This window comes from Danio aesculapii, chromosome 6, assembly GCF_903798145.1.
Source record: "Danio aesculapii chromosome 6, fDanAes4.1, whole genome shotgun sequence".
In the NCBI taxonomy this organism is placed as follows: Eukaryota; Metazoa; Chordata; class Actinopteri; order Cypriniformes; family Danionidae; genus Danio; species Danio aesculapii.
Genome location: NC_079440.1, coordinates 34421570 through 34441541, shown reverse-complemented (window position 1 = coordinate 34441541; position 19972 = coordinate 34421570). Strand labels below are relative to the sequence as shown.

The 19972-nt window shown below is 33.2% G+C and overlaps 1 long non-coding RNA gene across 1 annotated transcript; it reads right to left on the bottom strand.

The window, feature by feature from the left end:
• Nucleotides 1-8272: 8272 nt before the first annotated feature.
• LOC130230807 (uncharacterized) lies at nt 8273-17963 on the bottom strand. The gene is made up of 4 exons (XR_008837982.1): nt 17026-17963; nt 14487-14555; nt 10954-10996; nt 8273-9048 (listed from the first exon to the last, which is right to left on the bottom strand). It is a non-coding gene; the product is annotated as an uncharacterized LOC130230807 (long non-coding RNA).
• Between the last annotated feature and the right edge of the window lie 2009 nt (nt 17964-19972).

Here is a 19972-nt window from a genome sequence, read left to right as displayed (position 1 = left end):
AAATATTAAAATAAAGTCTGACTTTTTTTAGATAATACCCTTTAATGTAATGCATAACATAGCTCCAAAGGACCAAAGAGCACAATAAATGGAATTGTTGTCTCCCAAAAAGTAGGCATTTTTCTAAAAATAAATCAATTAATGTTATCAATTATCAAAGCTATTTTCAGTAACAGACCATAGTGTCATACAACAAGAAGACCCTGCTTTTTGCACTATGAGGCTAAGTCACATTTTTATTTGGACTATGATATTAACAGTCATAACTTTATATTTTTCATATAAAACTGCATTGAATACGATTTCTTTTTTATTATTATTATTAAGTGAATGTAAATAAATATATATATACTGTTTTTACAGCATTATTGTAAAAAAGTTTTTAAAAAATCTGAAATTGTTTCTAAGAAGTTACCAAAAACTATTTAGTCCTAAAACAATGTGTAAGATTCAGGAAAAAGCCTAAAGACGTTTTACAAAAGCTTTTTGGCACTAGTATATCTTAGATAATATTACATAAAGTGTTTTGACTCCATGCATATAGGTCAAATGGTTGTATTTCTTTGTATATATAAAAATAAGTATCTCAAAGCACTTACAAAGTTTCATTGCTTTATTTAAAAACAATACATTTTCTGCAGCCTGATCTCACAAGAAGACGTATTTTACGTTTTGTCAGTTTAGTGGCTAATTCAGTCGTACGAAATTGTACAATTTTAAAAAGGAGGCGTGGCACCTAACTCCACCCCTAATCCCAACCGCAATTGGGGGATGAGCAAATCGTACTAAATTTAAGGACGAATGAAGCTGCGGTCACACTTGGCTTTTCCTCCCATAGACTTCCATTCATACGCACGTGAATGCGTCAGACCGGAAACGCAGGGTCATGCGTCGAGTTTCGCAGGTTGCTGCGGTGCAAAGTTCAAGCTTGGTGAACTCTAACCTGCGAAATCGCATCATTTGACTGCAAACCAATCGAGGAACAAAACAGGACCCCTCTGGACAGAAATTTAAAACATGGAGCAATCGCTTGCTTTTTTAAATGTCTAATGATCTTGTTTAATCCCGCCCCTTTTCGCACCGCCGCACGACAGAATTTCGCACACACAAAGCCCGGTGTGACCGTAGCTTTAGATCGTACGAATTCATACGAATTAGCCACTAAATCAAAGTTACAAATTACCGTGAGATTGTGTTGATATTTCTGTAGTTTTTACAGACCAAACCAGACACCAATATGCTATAGAATATGAGGTAGAAGCAAATTAGTTTTCTTTTCACCTGATAATATCACGATATATTATGCTTTTAAAGGTGAGAAATGCTGAGATAGAAAAACAAAGTAAAACAACATAACGACAAACACGCAGTCCCTTCACTGGGTTTGTTTCTTTGACAGGCTAAGGTCTGAAAGAGTAAATAAGCAGACATCTACGCCAATCTTTCATTCAGCCTGCAGTCATCCATCCAGTGTGCACTTCTTAATCTGGTCCTGCTAGCACTGGGGAAACAAAGACCTTCACTAGATAAAACAAATGATCCCACTAGGAATAGGAAACAACTCACAGTCAACAGTCCCACTCGCAACACAAGTCAGTATCTTTGGGTGATTGAGCCATGTGTGTCCACACAAAATACACACACTGCACCACAAAAACAGAGACGAGGTAGGAAATATTTCTCAATTCACAGAACTTAAAAAGTGCTACCCGTTTGAAATCGCTGTTGTGTTGAGTTGTGAATGTAAAGTCACGATGATTACTCCGTATTAGCAGGACGTTTTGACTGAAAGACTGATAGCGCCATTAGACCTAGGTCAGAACTTTTTAATAGAAACTATTCTTTAAGTAATAAAGATTACAATTCTTTAATATTAATTAAGATAGAGACAGCAATATTGGTAAACAATACATTGCATATTAATAGAAAGATATGGTAAAAAGTACTAGTGTCATGGAAGTAGTCTTTACTTAAAATACAGTTTCTAAATAGTTTGTCAGGAAAAACTTTTGGGACAACATTATGTGTTTTACTTCAAACAAAATACCACAAAAAATGTAAACAGTTTCACTACACTTGGAATAGTTTAATTAATTTACGTTATTTGTAGTAAAAATGTGGTTATACAATCATACTGATCACCATTTGTATAACCACATTTTTACTACAAATGGTGATCAGTATGCCATGGTTACTACACTTTTACTCTAATAAAACCATGTTTAATTTTGATGAGGTTCAGATGGATAGCTACTAGCCTGTTTCCAGAATGATTTAGCACAATGCTAGCATTACTTGCAACGTTGAAATTATGTTTCTAACAAGTTTAAACAAATTACTGCTTAAAAAGAATAGTTCAGCCAAAAAAGAAAATTTACTCGTCATTACTCACCCTCAAGTGCTCCCAAAGCCTCATAAGTTTCTTTATTCTGATATACACTAAATGAGATACTTTGATGAAAGTTGAAACCCTGTAATCATTGACTTCCATTAGGAAAAACAACTATTAATGGAAGTCAATGGTTACAGGTTTCTGGCTTTCTTCAAAATATCTTGATTAGTGTTCAACAGAAGAAAGAAAATCAAACAGGTTTGGAACAAGTAAGGGTTTGTAAATAATGACAGAATTTTTAGTTTGGGTTGAGCTTTACGCAGTGCTAGAAAGCAAGTGGCTATATCATGAATAAACCAGCATGATCTCACAAGAAAACGTAAAAGTATTTTACGTTTTGTCAGTTTAGTGGCTGATTCGTATAAATTGTACGATTTTAAAAAGCAGGCATGGCACCTAACCCCACCCCTAAACCCAACCATCATTGGGGGATGAGCAAATCGTACGAATTAGATCGTACGAATTCATACGAATTAGCCACTAAATCAAAAAGTTTCGAATTGCCTTGTTTTACCACATAGCTAACTTGTATTAGCATGTCTATGTTATTGTTTTAAACAGCTTTTGATTAAAAGAATACGTAAATTAATGTACCATAGTCATTTAGAATTCAAATATAATGGGAAATTGAAATATACATATAAAGACCTGTACTTAAAAGAACAAGATATAATACTACAATTACTCGAAATGTTCTAAAAATACAATTCTGATGCATAAATGACAATTATATTAAATAATACTTTTAAATTATATTGTTAGCAAATAAAATGCATTGACTTGTTTCTGTTTAAAAATCCGAAATTTATAATCCATGACAATGTTAAATTTACTAAATCATTTTTTATTTAGGTTTTGTCAGTTTCAATGCACGTTGAAATTATATGTAATGTTGATTCAACTTCTATTAGATAACAGCCCTCCTGTTATTTGTTTTCTATTTTAAATATTTCCCAAATGATGTTTAACAGAGGAATTTTTCACAGTATTTCCGATAATATTTTTTCTTCTGAAAAAAGTCTTATGTTTTATTTAAGATCAAATAAAAGCAGTTTTTTATTTAAAAAAATAAATCATTTTAAGGTCTATATTAATAGTCCCATTAAAGGTGCATTATTGATTGTCTTCAGAAATATTTTTTGTTGTGCTGGTTGAAAGTCTCAATAGTAATGATTAAAGTAAATGATCTAAATGTATTTATATGTATTTTTATATTCTGTGTAAAGCATAAGACTAAAAAATGTTCATCCAATTAAAATTTGTCGAGCTGACAATTCCCATAATTCTGATAAGTAGCCCAAACTGTATGTCAACAGATTTGTACATCTGCCGTTTGCGCGTGAAATCTTCCGGTGAAAGATTGATGTGACTGATTTCAATTTCATGAAGTATGTTTTACAGCATTGATAATGTGGATTTTTATTTAGTTTAAAGCAAAACATTAGTAAATAAGTGATTTAATTGTGATCATACAAGGCTCCATGAACACTTTTGTACGGTGGCCGAGAGAGCTTAATGTGCTGCATTTAATCCATTTGACATCACACGTGCTGAAATTCCTTATAACCCAAACACATTTTTAAAAAACATGCTGCATTTTCTCACAACCCAAACACATTAATAAAACGCACTGCATTTTCTTACAACACTTTCAAACAACATGGAACACAATGAAAATGTTTCAAGAAGACCCTAAAATGTGTTGGACCAGGCTATTTATGTTATGGTTATTTAGGCTAATAAAATACAAAAGACAAGGGATCAAGGATGTTAAAATAAACAAACAAAAAACATCAGTAAATAGCACTATGAGGTGAAGTTGGTTTTATATTCATACTGGTTAATTTTTAAACAATGACAACCTGTGAAGCTGTCCCTATATAGAGAGAACTATGACATCAATTTGTACGCAAAAACCCAGAAGCGAGTTAGCATTTTAGCAGTTCTGGTTCCCTTGTCCCAAAGTCAATGGGTATTTTGAATGGGATTTCGATTAAATTGCTTAAATAAGGTTTGTGGCTAACACAAACTCAAGATACTTTCACGTTTTATTCTACGACATAAAACACATCAGTTGCATCACACTCTTAATTTTCAAAACTGGTTACTCTGTTTTAAAAAGACTGTTGCTATCAAGTTGCTAAATAGGACTACAGGCCGTGTTGGAGACATTATACGTCATCGAGCTGAGCTGGTCTGGAACACAGCCCGCTTGCGTTGGGCATTTGGATTTGTCTGTTATTTAAGTATTTTCATGAATAGTATTTTATAGTTTGTAGTATTTTTCTAATTGGGAATTCATATTGTGTGTAGAGAATGCCTACACTTGTAAAGACTGTCAGGACATTAATTTGTTGATCATTTATTTGAATAAAACTATATTATGAAGATACTGGTTACCAGTGCAGTCTGCCTCTTTCCTGCTCTCAGTAATGCAAATGTGTGAATAAATGTGTAAAAATACATAGATATTAACTGTCACTTTAACGTGATCAATTGATTTTTCATCGCTTTTTTCTTCATCTGAACACATTTAACTCTGTTGTAACTGCAGTATTTACACTCCTCAAAATGTATAGCATGTGTGACTTTATGGGCTGTTTTCGCTGTACTGTAAAATACTGAATGTTGTTCTGTCCATGATGGAACTTGCAGGCATATAGACATAAACTCCCTCACGCCTCATTACTGTCATCTATTAATAAGGTAAGCGGGCTTTATGCACGCGAGCAACACACTTAATTAGTCTTATGATAATACTGTAAGCACATTTATACATACAGTTTTAAAACTTTTACAACAATCGTGAAGCAAAACAAAAGGTATTTCCCACGTAAAAAAACTTCAAAAGGCACGTAGGTCTATGTGTTTTTGCGTATTTGTTTATAATATATAGTGTGAATTATAATATAATAAACTGAGAGAGTAAATCTTTGTCATTAGGTTAGATTAGACTCAACTTTATTGTCATTACACATGTACAAGTACAAAGCAACGAAATGCCGTTTAGGTCTAATAAATGCAGTTTAGGTCCAATTACAGTTGAAATCAGAATTATTAAACCTCCTTTTTTCTGTTTTAAATATTTCCCAAATAATGTTTAACAGAGCAAGGAAATTTTTACAGTATGTCTGATAATATTTTTTCTTCTGGAGAAAGTCTTATTTATTTTATTTCTTTATTTTAATAAAAGAAGTTTTAAATAAAAAAATTAAAAGTGCCTTTAAATGTCACTTTAAGCTGTATAGAAGTCTTTTGAAAAGTATCTAGTCAAATATTATTTACTGTCATCATGGCAAAGTTAAAATAAATCAGTTATCAGAAATGAGTTATTAAAACTATTATGTTTAGAATTATGTTAAAAAAATCTCTGTTAAACAGAAATTGGGGGAAAAAAATTAACAGGGGGATAATAATTCAGGGGCACTAATAATTCTGACTTCAACTGTACAATAGTTTAGGTCTAAATTATATATGATATGCATATTTAGAAAAACAATCATTTGATGACATTAAAAGACTCAAGACTTAGAATAGATATGTAATATACATCTAACTATGCAATAAGTATGTAATTTAAGTTGTGGAAACAAAAAATCTTTATAATTGAATTACTCATTTATTTCATCTCATCATGGACCATATTTCTAAAAAGCTTGAAAAGTGGTCTGTAGCTGAGTGCTGCTGACGTCACAGGCGAGCGCTCCGAAGGCTCTGCAGTCTGTTTATTGCCTAATGTTAGCTTTTAATTGTTGCATTTGTAACATCCAAAAGTGTTAAAATTTTTATTTTTATGTGAGGATTATCTGGCTGCTCAAAACATGCAAGTGTATTGAACAATGTTTTAACACAGAGCTTGTTATTTGCAATCTTAGAAAAGCCTATGGGAAAATCCTATAGGGATTTTATCGAGGGAACCATTTTATGCTAGCAGCCGATTAGCCTACAAGGTGACATCATAGTTCCTCCACTCTATTGTCTACCATGCTTCTTCAGTCCGAAATAGCATGTAAGTATGGTTTAGTAATAAGTGTAAATTCTGCACCCTGCTGACCAAGCATAGTCTAACCTTGGTCGCTTTAGGACAAAGCGCGTGAGAGAGTGAGACAAGCAATCTTTGCGACAAGTTTTGGTTGCTACACAACTGAAAACGTGTTAGATATAATACAGTTTTTCGTTCGGAATAGAAGTATTATAAAGTATTATGAAGTTTTCTAAATGGTGAATGACATGATCTAGTGGGCTGTCTACTGTCATCTTTAAGGTACGCGTTTAGGCGTGGCTTTGGGTGGCAGGGGAGGGACTGTGTTTTAAAAGCTATTATGCTAACGGTTAGTATTTTGGCATATATAATCATAACTTGCCAAGTTAACCTGGTTAAGTCTTTTAATTGCACTTGAAGCTGAATACTAATATCTTGAATAATATCTAGTAAAATATTATGTACTGTCATAATGGCAACGATAAAAGAAATCAGTTATTAGAAAAAGAGTTATTAAAACTATTTCTATTAAAACTAAATTCTTTCTATTGTTCTGTTGGATCTAATTTAGGGGGGGGGGGGGGGGGGGCTAATAATTCTGACTTCAACTGTATATAATATTATAAAACTATTCATAGACTACTCGGGTTTATGTCAGTTTAATGCCTGCAGTCGTCTGAGATGCTGTTCATGAATATTTGTGTTCCAGGTTTGCTATTCGTGGTATAGGAACCACTGTAACTTGTTTTCTGATCTCATCCTAATTTTAATGTGAAACTAGAGCTCAATGTCAGGCCCATGTGAGGGTGAGTAAGGGGCATGGAAATATGGAATAAAGAGGTGCGGCAACTTCCATGAAGAAACACAAACATCACTGACAGATCTGATAATGTATTCAAAGTGCATACAAATATTCTTAAGTTTTCAACAGCACAATTGGGTTAAGTAAAGCAAAGTCTTTATACGGATAGTTTACCCCAACATTAAAATTCTGTCATCATTTAACCTTCTCTCCTTCCAAATCTGTGAGAGATTCTTTCTTCTTTTGAACACAAATAATAATAATAATAATTATTATATATACAGTTAAAGTCAGAATTATTAGCCCCTCTTTGATTTTTTTTTAATAATATTTCCCAAATGTTGTTTAACAGAGCAAGGAAATTTTAACAGTATGTCTGATAATATTCGGCAAGAATAAAAGCAGTTTTAAATTTTTTAAAAGCCATTTTAAGGTCAAAATTATTAGCTCATTTAAGCTATGGATATATATATATATATATATATATATATATATATATATATATATATATATATATATATATATATATATATATATATATATATACACATATACACACATAAATGTATATACATATATGTATGTATATGTGTGTGTATATATATATATATATACATATATGTATATATATATATATATATATATATATATATATATATATATATATATATATATATATATATATATATATATGCATATATGTATACAGCTAATACATATATACATATATGTATATGTGTGTATATATATATATATATATATATATATATATATATATATATATATATATATATATATATATATATATATATACACATGTATGTGTATATATATGTGTGTGTGTATATATATATATATATATATATATATATATATATATATATATATATATATATATATATATATATATATATATATATATATATATATATATATATATATAAAGGAATGGTGGAAACTGGTATCCATAGGTCTTAGTGCCTACGAGCTTTCAAAATTCATCAAAATATCTTGTTTTGTGTTCAGGACTGAGAATAAAAAAACGTAAGAGTGAGCAAATTTAAGCATTTATTTATATTAAGAGAACTATGCCCATAAAGAGTATTCAAAGTAATACATAAACAAGATTTTGTTCTAAGTCTGAGTCTTTATGAAACATTGACTTCATACCCATGTTTAATTTGTTTTTCCCCAGAGATGTGGGTTGATGCACTTCAAAACAGAAGATGCTTCTTTCCTGCTTCTTTATTTAAAGGGGCAAATGCAGATGTTCAAGCCATGAAATTTGCTAAATATAGTTGCAAGGGAATTGTGAAAAGTCTCAGCATCAAACCCAACTGGTGACACGGTTTGGTGAGAAACAATGACACCTCTGTTGCTGTTTTTTCACACTCTGCTAATGAGCTTGACTCAGTGATGCTTACAATAAACACGTGTGCAATACTGCCTTCCCTTATTCACATGGTTAAGTGGTACTTTTCTATTTTAATAAATGCTTACAGTATAGTATATGTAACATTATATCAGAAACAAAACATTACAAAGTCAATTTATGAAGAAACACAACACTATTTTCAACATTAGTTTTCCTTAAATAGCTTGATTATATTACTATTTCTCTTAGGAAATAAAGGTCATTAAATTACTTACCCTCAAATCATTCCAATACCCTGAGACATTTATTAATTTTCTAAACACATATTAGGATATTTTAGATGAAATCGGTGAGCTCTCTCAATCCCAATGACAGAAACGATCACGAAACGAAGTCCAGAAAAGCAACCAAAAACATTGTCTTCGGTGGTTTATCATGGTGGTGATCATACAAGGCTCTGTGAACACTTTTGTCAGTGGCCGAGAGAGCTTAACGTGCTGCAATTTAAAAAAAAAAAAACAGGCAATTACAAAAAATGCCAGCAAATTAGGAAAAGATCTCCACCAGTTTGACAGCACATGTCCTGCAAATCCTCACATTGCATACACATTTTTAAAAGAAAGGTGCTGCATTTTTAAATTTACATTTATCACAGGATCATTTTTTGTTAGTGGTATACATGTGATCAGAAATAATTTTAATTCAACCCTAATATATTTGTTGAAACCTGAAATTCATAGAGAGAACACTCTTTTTTCATTACGCATAGACATTTAATTAAAAAAACATTTACATAAATATTTAATAAAAACGGTATATTTTATTTTACATTTTTTTCCATCACAATAAACACATCAATATCATAAAGACAAGGTCATAGACACATAATTGGGAGAGAAAAAAGAAAACATAGTTAGACAATATACAATTATCATTCTACTATGCAATGCCTTTTATTAAATACTACATATTAGCTGTGCATTTTTCTTGTGCGATACATATTTATTGTACATATTTAAGGTAATATGTTAATGATTAGTGAAGAGGCAATGAGTTTTTCTTATTTAGCAATTTCTTAAGATTTTAATCAGCATAGTGATGCCTCTACTCCATTGACATCTATAAAAATAAACACTGTGATTTCCTTCCTAGCATGCTACTGCATTGGCATTAGCCGTTAGTTATTTGGCTAATGTCACAGACTTGAATGAATTTCAATGGCTTTGTTTCTTACGAATAATGGCGAATTAAATAATTTCTTTAATATGTGACAATTGTTTCTTTACAATGTTGAAAACTTGTCATTTGTAAAACTGAACAGTTTCACTTAGTTTACTTAACCAAAATATACTCTCATAGGGCACTTTATTAGGTACACCTTACTAGGACCGGGTTGGACCCCCTTTTGCCTTCAGAACTTCCTTAATCCTTCGTGGCATAGATTCAACAAGGTACTAGAAATATTCCTCAGAGATTTTGGTCCATATTGACATGATAGCATCACACAGTTGCTGCAGATTTGTCGGCTGCACATCCATGATGCAAATCTCCCATTCCACCACATCCCAAAGATGCTTTATTGGATTGAGAACTGGTGACTGTGGAGGCCATTTGAGTACAGTGAACTCATTGTCATGTTCAAGAAACCAAGCTGAGATGATTTGCACTTTAATTCCAGCTGGAAGTAGCCATAAGAAGATTTGTACACTGTGGTCACAAAAAGATAGACATGGTCAGCAACAATACTCAGGTAGGCTGTGGTGTTGACATGATGCTCGAAAAGTACTAATGGGCCCAAAGCGTACAAAGAAAATACCACCACCAGCCTGAACTGTTGATACAAGGCAGGATGGATCCATGCTTTCATGTTGTTGAGACCAAATTCTGACCCTACCATCTGAATGTCGCAGCAGAAATCGAGACTCATCAGACCAGGCAATGATTTTTATAAATCTTCTATTGTCCAATTTTGGTGAGCCTGTGTGAATTGTAACCTCAGTTTCCTGTTCTTAGCTGACAGGAGTGGCACCTGATGTGGTCTTCTGCTGCTGTAGCCCATCCACCTCAAGGTTCAACGTGTTGTGCGTTCAAAGATGTTCTTCTGCATACCTCGGTTGTAATGAGTGGTTATTTGAGTTACTGTTGCCTTTCTATCAGCTCAAACCAGTCTGGCCATTCTCCTCTGACGTCTGGTATCAACAAGGCATTTGCACCCACAGAATTTCTCTTTTTGGGATGCCATGTGATTGGCTGATTACAATTTTGCATTAATGAGCACTTGTACCTAATTAAGTGGTCGGTGAGTGAAAGTACATTACAGTTGCATACATAAAACGTGTCAGATTTCTAGTTCCCAGCATGCATAGTGTCAGACTGTATAATGAGAAGTTTTGTAGAGTTACCATTGCGGAGAAGAGTGGAGTCTGTGGTTAGGTTGAGGATGATCTGAAAAGAAATTAAGATTGCCTATTAAGTGTAATGAAATTAGCACATGCTAGTCAGTTGATAATTACAATTTAATCACAAAGATTTGAGTTAATATAATGTTTATACGAGCAACTCTGAGAATTGATTTATTCTTTACTCTTAAGTTCTAATAATTAAAAGAAACACACACACACACACACACACACACACACACACACACACACACACACACACACACACACACACACACACACACACACACACACACACACACACACACACACACACACACACACACACACACACGCATTTGTGGTAACAAATTAACTTGAAAATATTTTAGTGTTCTAAAAAAACAACACAATCTCACAGCAATTCGTAACTTTTTGATTTAGTGGCTAATTCGTATGAATTCGTACGATCTAATTTGTACAGTTTAGTACGATTTGCTCATCCCCCAATGACGGTTGGGTATAGGGGTGGGGATAGGTGCCACGCCTCTTTTTTGAAATCGTACAATTTCGTACGACTTAACTCCTATGAATTTGTACGAATTAGCCACAAAACGTTTTCTCGTGAGATCAGGCTGGAAATGATCAGTTTCACCAGCCCGATCTTATGAGGAAACGTAAACATTTTACGTTTTGTCAGAAAAGTAGTTGATTCATATGAATTCATAAAAGTTATTTTGATTGAAAATGTAACATTTTTAAAAGCAGGCGTGCCCCAAACCAACGCAACTTTTTCATTTTGTGGCTAATTCATATGAAATTGCACGGTCTTATTCATACAATTTAATGCGATTTGCTTATCCCCCAATGACTGTTGGGTTTAAGGGTGGGGTTGGGTGCCATGCCTCCTTTTAAAAATGGTACATTTTTGTACGAATTCGTAAAAATAATTCCTTGTGAGATCAGGCTGCCCACACCCCACTCCTAAACTGTCATTTATTAAAATGAACGAATGAGATCGTACTAGTAAATATGAATTAGTCACTAATGTAAAAAGATATGAATTGCAGTAAAATTGGCTTGGCTTAACACAAAACTTAAAAAAACAAAAAACAAAGCAGTCATCACCGACAGCAGCATTGTAAAAATAATTCTAGCTGCCTTCAATTTGTTTAGTTGAATCAACTTAACTTTTGTAGTTATCTCAACTTCAACATCATTCATTCATTTTCTTTTCGGCCTAGTCCCCTATTAATCTGGGGTCACCACAGCGAAATGAATCGTCAACTTATCCAGGATATGTTTTATGCAGCGGATGCCCTTCCAGCTGCAAGCCATGGGAACAACATACATCAATCAAACTGAATAAAAATATTAAGTTAAGCTTTGTATAACTTAAAAGATTTAGTTAAAGTAACAAAATATTTGTTGTCATAAAATTGTCATATTTTTTTTCAAAGTTTGAGTTCTCCTCTCTACGACTTTGCTTTCTATAGCTTACTCTCATAATAAAGCCAAAAATAACAACAACAAAAAAATTGCGAAGGAGAAGAATTTGCATAGATTATGCCAGAAACATACCATAAATTCTATTGATAATTCCGAAGCTAATAGCATAAGGAGTTTATGAGGTCACCAGTGATGCATGAGGCATCAAGCACTAAGAAACAAGAAAAAAAAAAACACATCCGGCACATATATCAAGAGAAGGCCATTTAGACAGTATTCCTAACAACTGCTTCCATTCTACGCTTAAGTATGACAACACAGCAGAACCATACCACCCCCTTTTCTATAAGTCACTAAATTAAGTGGAACAAAACAGCATGACACCGCCAACAAAGACTGAAATGTATGTAACTTCCTCAATATTATGCTTCACTAGCTTTCTTTGTGTGAGATGTGTGTCCATACTTTGTACATGGATGAATGGCCCAGTGAGGAATTTAGCTGAGCGCTAAATGAAGTGACTTGTGCCAGGCAAATTTAATATGTGGTTTTCACAGACTAAAGTGGCAGCAGAAGGGGGGCACTATACACTGTTGCCCCAAGGCAGGGTGATAAAGAAGAGCAACAGTGGGAGAAGAAGGAAAACCTTGTGCAGCAAAAATTAAGAAGACCAAAAAAAAAAAAATGGCAGACATCACAATAAAGGTAGAAAAGTACAAAAGGACACCTTAAGGATTTTAAAATGGTACAATCTGGAACACACATACTGATGCTCTACATGACACCATTTTTTTTTACACTTTAGCCTTTAATTTAAACAGCAATGGCAAAATGCATTGCAAAAAAAAAAAAAAAAAAAACCTTGGGAAAACAACTGCATTTTTGTCTTGTGTAAACAAAGATATACTGTACATATACATTTCATGTGCAGTTTATGGGTATATGTATATATATATGGGGATATGACTGATTTGATAAAAACAACATTTGTAGGCTACAGGACAGTGTGTGTGCATATTTGCAGGGTTTCTTTACTAAGTTACAACGCCAACTACTGGCCTGATGTGCATAACAGAGCATTTTTAGTTTTCATGGATCATCGGAATCCTTCTGCACTGTAATAAATTCCCAGAATTTCACAACATGTTACTGTAGTTTTTCACAGTAAATTACATTAGTGTCACTTTACATAATTTAACTGTTAAATTTTAGTATTTAGAATTTTGTTGTGAAATTAAGGCTGGCATCATAATCACAGCAAATTACTGTAAAAATGGTTTTATCTTTTGCACATTAGTTATAGGAATTCAAACACTATTAATATTTTATTCAACATAGAAATGAATACACATGAACTTTTATGCTAGTACAGGCACTTTTTTGATATTTAAAAATCTTTACAGAATTATTGTTATTATGAAGTACTGTACCTCACAGTAATTTACTGTGAATTTACCAGGGTTTCTGCAGGTTTCACCAAGTTACATTTAAGACTTTTTAAGACATTTTAAGAACATTATGAATGAAATTTTAGACTTATACAGGGCTAAACGCTATGGATTTTTAAAAATATTACGGCAACTGAAAAATCTTTTCCAACTTTTTCAAAAATTTATTATAATTGAGTACATTTAATAATACAATAATAATAATAACGATAATTTAATCATTAATATATAGAGAGAGAGGTCAGGTCAGTATGCTCAGCAGTACATACAGGGAGAACTTTTAAACAAATGTTATTGTAAGGAAAATAAATAAATCATGGTAAATAGAGTTGAAAATTAAAGTTTCATTGAGATGGATCTTTGGTGATTGGGTGTTGGCTAGATTGGGTTGGGTAGCTATAAATGAACAAAGGAAAATTAAAAACTGTTAAAATAAGATTTAAGACCTACAACACAATATTTCAGTGAATTTAAGACTTTTTAAGGCCTAAAATTTAGTTTTTGAGATTTAAGACTTTTTAAGAGCCTGCAGACATCCTGATTTACATACAGTACCTTACTGTGAAAGTACTGCAATTATTAAACAGTAATTTACTGTATATTTAAGATAAAATATTTTACAGTGTGGCAATAAATCATAAATAGATGTTTTTAATGTACCTTTAATGGTACATTGTGGTACTCTGTGGCGCATCCATTATTTTCAAGCAGGCAGGAAACAGCACTCACCTGTGGGTGAAAAAAGTAATGTGATGATGCTAAAAAAAATAAAAATGAAAATACACACAGAAGATAAGCACATAAGCTACTTCGGAAATAAATACACATAAAATAAAGATTATTTATTGCCACCAACATTTTCATTGGGAAACATTCTCGGAACTTGAAATAAATACATACACGAATAAATCCTTTATTATTATTATTATCATTATTATTATTGTAAGTCTTTTTACATTTCTTTCAACTGTGTGTTTTTTGTTTTATTTATTTATTTTTTGGGTGGGCGGGGGGGGGGGGGGGGGGGGGGGGGGGTAAATAAGGCAAATCCCCCATTTGAAACCTTTATTTATAATAGTATAGAACTATTATAAATAATACAGAGAGAGAGAGAAAAACATTTTTTTTTTATTTCTGAAAGCCAGATGTCCCCATCCACACATGTATTGATCTGTATTTTTGTGCCTTTCATAAAGATCAAGGCATCGGAGCGGTGAATCCTGGGTGCTGACGCCGGCACACAATTACTGCAGGCCTCACTGATTGCATTTACCAGATTAAGCACTTTGTAAACATTTGATAACATTCAAAGAAGGGGATCAGTTGTTCCAAATAGAATTACTCGCAGATGCAAGTCATCTGACAGGAATAGTTCTAATTTCTAGTATAGATTGTTTTCATGCAGAATTCTAACATGATAATTAAATTTGCTGTTCTGAGGGCCTTCTCAAGTCAAGTCACATGGTCCCATTAGTCATTTAGCAAGTCCTTTGCTGGGCTATTGAGAGCCGCGGGATTCCAGGGCAAGTTTCTTGACTGCCAAATGACAATTTGCCACAGTGCTTTGATGATTTTATTATGTGTTTAAATAATACAAATAGCCTGATTCCCTACAAGTTCCTGCACTTAATAGAAGACCACTCAACTGGGAACAACATGAAAAACACTGCACATGGCCATTAGCAGCCATTCACAAAGTTACACCACAAGACTTTTTTTTCATACTGAGGCTTGAAAGTGGAGTAAAAGTTGCTTTGAGAGGCAAGTGTTTACAAGAAATGGGTGCAGAATTAAACTAGAACCCTGCCCAATGAAATGTCTTCATCTGCAAACATAACACCAGAAAGACTTTTAACTAAAGTCTTAAAATTGTTTTGTATAATATATATTATTTTTCCATTTTTGACCAACAGATGGCATAAAGTAAATGAGCGGTGTAATTAATGGTCCATGAGGTAAATGCCTATAACAACTTATATATGTGTGTGAGCAAATTCAAAACTTGCCATAGGTTTGCTGTCAGGGTTGAGGTTAGGGGTTAGGGTAAAGCAATATACTGTAATAGCATTTTTAACAGTATAAAATACATCTCACCTATGGAGAGACAAATAAACGTGTGTAGATCAAGAACAAAATGTGGATGATTTTTCTCAAGTTTTCCAATCGAATACACAAACTGAAGGTGTTGGGAACAATCATAAGGATGTCTGTTAGATGAAAATACATCTTTGAATTTTACACTTGCTATAAAGTGAACTGATGTGACTGTACCACAAAACCAGTCTACAGTGTCAATTTTTGGAATAGATATATAAATTACACTAGGGAATGTACAAATATTTTAATAGAACATGTCCATTACGTCCATTGCTTAATATCCTGATGATTTTTAAATGAATTATCAATCATTTTGATCAATGCTGGATTTGTTGTCCAGGGTGACATATAGGCCACTAAAACTGAAAACAAAGACAAAACCTGCAATTACCTTAATTTATGAAGGTTAATGCGGTTAATTGCACAGTTCATTCCTCACTATCATTTAATCACAATATCATCCAACAAATAATATTAACAATTGTCATAATCATTGCACTTAATCTAAAAACACATGTCAATTGTTGTCAAATAAATTTTGTGTGTGCAGAAAATATATACACAGCACATTGTTTTCATTGTTGATCTTTATAATATACTCTTCTCAATGGATGAATGGTTTACAGTGTATCAAATAATGCCACACAAGATCATTAGGAGCGTCTTATGGAAGACAGTCTGTAAACGCATAGTCAATCAACAACTCATGTATAGCGTTTTTCAAGGAAAATTACAACGGTTGCGTTTCATTGCATGTAGACTGACTGGATGGAAAGAAAAACACATCTTTCAGTTAATACATTTAATACAGACAGTCATGAACCACGCATGAAAACAATAATACGCAGGTATTTAGATTTAAGAGCAAATCGTTTGCTATCGATAGGTCCTCACACATTCGAATATTTGGATATGAATATATAAAAAATAAACGTGATCCTTAATCTCAAAAGCACTAAACGTATAAATATGCGTCATATACATGACAAAGAACATAAAGCACGTCCTCGTTTCAACGCAGACCCTTTGCGAGCCAGTCATAATTACATTCGCAGGCGACTTGTGATCTTTTTAATTATTCTGCACTTCATTTCTGTCTCACCATTCAAAATGCTCGAAACCCCATCTTTATAACCCAAGAAGGCTATAAATTATCCAACTTTGTGATGAGGGCGACAAGCAAATCTCTTTCATTTGCTGACAAGAGTTGTGCAGGGGATAATTGAATGGACCGCTCTCTGGTGAGGAAAAAAATAAGAGAGTACACTTGTTATCTTGTGAACTTCAACATATAAGATAAAAATCTAGTGAATGTCAGCATGAAAGATGGAATTAACAAGAGATCTTTTTATTGTTCTGGAAGGTCATTAGGCTGCCAATTGGGTAATTATGGAAATGCTCTGAATGTTTTCCCCCTTCCGTTATAGGATCTGAGACCCTTCAATCAGCCCATCTCGTGGGAAAGTTCAACCATAACTGCAAGTATACCAGTAAAATCAAATTAGCCAAAGATATTTCATTAGTGTTTATAGCCGGAGGCATTTGTTGAAGAGAAGAAGTTGTGAGACTCTCAAATGGATGAATTATTAGCTAATGACAAGGGCCATAGCCCACCTAAGAGATACACTTGAGCAGACCTAATGAATTGAAGCCATTGATTGCATTGACTCTAGACGTTTATTCGTGCTGGACACACAGCGTTCAGTGAACATCATAATACACAACAACGCTGCGGTTTGCAATAGCTGTTCACCAATCTGGATAAAGAAAGCATGATGCAGTCATGGCTTGCCGTTTGAATTATTAAAGAATATCAGTGTGGAAACAATTGTAGTAAGTTTTATGATTGTTAAAATAATGAAATAAAAATAATTTAAAAGCTTCCAATTTTTATTTATTTTTATTTGTTAGGGTCTCTATGGCTGCATTGTATAAGTAAAAGAAATACAAATAAATTGAAAATTTGAGTTTAATCTCATTGAAAAACCTATAATCAAAGTAATGTCATGGACAGTCATCAGTGATAAGTTCACTGCGTTTTTAGACTAATTTGAATTCAATCGACGCAGAATAAAACCAATTCGAACTCATTCAAACTCAAGTAGAAATGGTAAAGGTTTTCTTAAATTCTGAGATATATATATATATATATTGCAGTATGCATTTGACGTAAAAAATTTGCTTACTTAGACAAAAATATTAAAACGGGGACGGAAGAAATGCGTTAACCTAAAACTTCGATTAACAGCTAATTATATCGAACTACTCACGCAAAATTATAGGACAACCGAGGTCCCAATAGTTATCAATATGTCTTGGAAGGGTCCCATGTGACACCGCACTCACTAACTGAGACCATTTCACGTGGTGGCGGTGATTTTCTCAACCTGAGATTCCAACCTGGATAACATACATTAAAGGTAATTAGCTCTAAAGCAGCAATGGGTAAAGTGAGCGAGGTAACACTACTGGAAAACATCACTGACTGACGGGTCAGGAACATAACACGTGTATAACAAATAAATCATTAAAAAACTTCCAAGTTCACAGTTGTTGACCTAAAGACTTCACATAATTGGCCTAATATTTTATGCTTTTGTTACATGACAAAACAATTTACCTTTTTGGTCAAATAATACATTAAGCCAGCTTTATTTTGCCATATGATAAATATGTTAGAAATTTGAAATGCTGCTACTTCTGATTATGGTTGTAAATGTTTAAGATGTAAATTTAACATCTGCGTTTTCCAGAAAGCACAAGGTGTAGTTTTAATAATAAATTGCGTTAAGCAGGAAGTTCATGCTAGTAAGCCAAACCCCAAATAACACCCTCTCGTCGTGCTAATGTGCTACTTCAGTCTTCATCTGAATAACAAAGAAACGTACAAACCGAGTAACATCACACATGCTTAACTACGCGCATTGGCATGTTAATCTGGATGAAGGTGTCGTTTTTGCAACCATCCTCGACATCTTGCGCTAAATACAACCACATTAAACAATTTTTATTTGCCAATTAAAATACAAGAAAACAATATTAAGAATGCATTATAGATTATCACATTTTATACAACAAAAAAAAAAAAAAACGAGCAGAAATGCAGTTTGCCATTGCCGTTTTATTACGTTTGAGTATTGTGTTAACAGCTACTAATACAATTTAGCCACACTAAAACAAATTCATTGTTTAAGCCATTGAGGAAATAGTTTAGGAAAATTGTCACAGTTACTTACGTGCAGCCAGTTTTTTTGTACTTCCAGAGAAAATGGCAATCTTCATGACAATCATCATTTATTAGACTATACATATAAATTAAAATAAAGACATTTAATTATATTAAAGACATTTAATGGGACTGTGTGTTTTGTGTGCTGCTCAGAAACTGTATTTAACTTTAAATTAATACTAAAATGGTTAGCAGGGCTTTATTTTTTCACTCAAAACCAAACTAATAAAGCAATAAATAAAATACAATAAAATGCTGCATTTCAACAGACTGTCAGTAACGTTAATTTTCACATGCAAAACCATGGTGGACATATTTTAAAGTTCTGATAAATTCATTCAGGATTTAATTGCTTAAAAATCTCCTATATTCGTGTTCATTCTTTTCAACTAAACGTTGTATTTTTGTGTAGATTATATTTTGACGTGCGGATGTCATACACTATTTTGTATACCTACAGAATTACGGTATGTTCAACTGAATTTGCCGAGCAAAACACTGATTTCCCGGTTTGGCTGTAATGGTGGGAGCCTGCAGGATGATACTACAAAGGGGACTGTTAAAAATGAGCTGGATCATATTGTTTGACAGAAAGTTGCAGGTTGATAGAGTGGATTCTTCAAGAGGGTGAAAATGGTGAATTCAGAGAGAAAAACGGGAGATCCTGCCTTCTGGTGGGTATAGCCTTGGGGAATCACGGTGTCGACCGTAGAAAATCCAATTAAGGATTGCATTTAAATGAAAAGTCATTTTTTAACCAGAGTATGACGTGGACACTTCCCTCTCTAGATGAGAAGAACAGTTTTCCTGCAAATGGCTC